The following is a 1,740-nucleotide window of genomic DNA, read 5'->3' on the forward strand; positions in this document are numbered from 1 at the left end:
ATGGCCTGGGGAAGTTTTGGCGGGCGGGAGGTGATTGGTAGTGAGCGTTATAGGCTTGGTAGACGGGTGCAGTTTGGGAATATCTTGGTGAGGTAGGTTGATATATGGGGGAGGGGGATGATTGGTAAGCAGGAATTTGGTAAGAGGGTGGAGGTGCTTGGTAATTGGGGATAGGCTGGTATGTGAGAGGGGGTACCGGGTAGGCTTGGTATTTTACTGGGGACTTGGTTCTCTGTGCAACCATCACGGCACTCACGTCCTTTTTCTTGGATGCGCCACCAGATTGTAGGGCTTTGTTGGTAGCCTGCAGTGCTTCAAAATTAGTGACCATACCGCTCTTAATGCCTTCCTCAATCCTTTCTCCTAGCTTGATGATATCGGAGAATTTCAGGCCCTCTATCAACATTAACCTCTCATAATACTGCGGATCTTGAGCTCGGACGAAAAATCAGTTCATCTGTTCTTCCTCTAAGGCCGGCCTGACCTTAGCAGCCTCGGATCTCCATCGAGTAGCATACTCGCGGAATGTCTCAGTGGGTTTCTTTTTCAGATTCTGGATGTAGAAGATATCTGGTGCATTTTCTGTATTGAACCTGAACCTGTCCATGAATTCGAACACCATTCCAACCCAGCTCGTCCACTTCTTGGGATCTTGGCTAATGTACCAAGATAGCGCATCGCCTTTCAAACTTCTCATGAAGAGTTTCATGTGAATCTTCTCATCTCTTCCTACGCCGACCAGCTGATCACAGTATGTCCTCAGATGGACTCTGGGATCCCCCGAGCCGTCAAACATTTCGAACTTGGGAGGTTTGTACCCCTCGGGAGTTCGACGTCTGGCTGAATGCAAAGATCCTCATAATTCAGCCCTTCAATGCCTTTGTTTCTTTCAACGCCGTGGACTCGGCTAGTCAATTTCTTGAGCTCGGCTGGCAGGTTTTTGATGAGAGAGTCTTTTTCATCAGACTCCGGTGTGTTTGTAATGGGTTGAGTTTATTGTGGTAGGGTTTCCACATAGATGGGAGCGTGGTGGGGATAATGATTTGATGGTTCAGGGATGAGGAGTGGAGTGTTGTTGTGGCACGTGTTGCAATATTGATGAGTAGCAGGTTGTTTCTGCGGCTTCGGGATGTTCTGTGGAGGCATGGGGTGTTGAAAGTTGCTGTCGGGAGTAGTGAGGGAGAATGACAGACTCGCCAAGTTCCGAACTTGGTCTAGTTCTTCTTGAAAATTCAGTAACTTCTGTTCGAGCTGAGCGGCACTTTTTTTGGATACCTAAATACCCTGAGGAACCTCTACCCTTTCAACTGAATTCTCCTTTCTGGCGTTGTTCAAATCTTCCATTTTTGCTTTGCCCCTGTTTTTTATAGGACTTGGAGGAGGAGGAGGTGGAGGGCCCTTAGATCTTGTGGAGTAGGATGACGATGCCAGAATGCACGAACTAACCTTTTAGGGAGGGGAATAAAAATAAAAGTAAAAACAACAAAAAGGTAACAAGTTAGTACGAATTCTGTAAAAATATTGCAATATTTAAACACATAGCATAAGAATATAAATCGTGTCCTAAATTGGGTGTCTCGTTGTGCCCGAGGTAGGCCTAGCGACAAGTTGACTTGGAGAACTTATAATGCTAAATGCCTCATTTTATTGATGAAAATAAGACGAATCCCAAAACGACACTAAAATTGCATAAAGTAAAAATGTCACTAATGGCCATTGGCCTTATTACATTTCAAAGCG

This window comes from Nicotiana attenuata, unplaced genomic scaffold (genome assembly GCF_001879085.1).
Source record: "Nicotiana attenuata strain UT unplaced genomic scaffold, NIATTr2, whole genome shotgun sequence".
NCBI lineage: Eukaryota > Viridiplantae > Streptophyta > Magnoliopsida > Solanales > Solanaceae > Nicotiana > Nicotiana attenuata.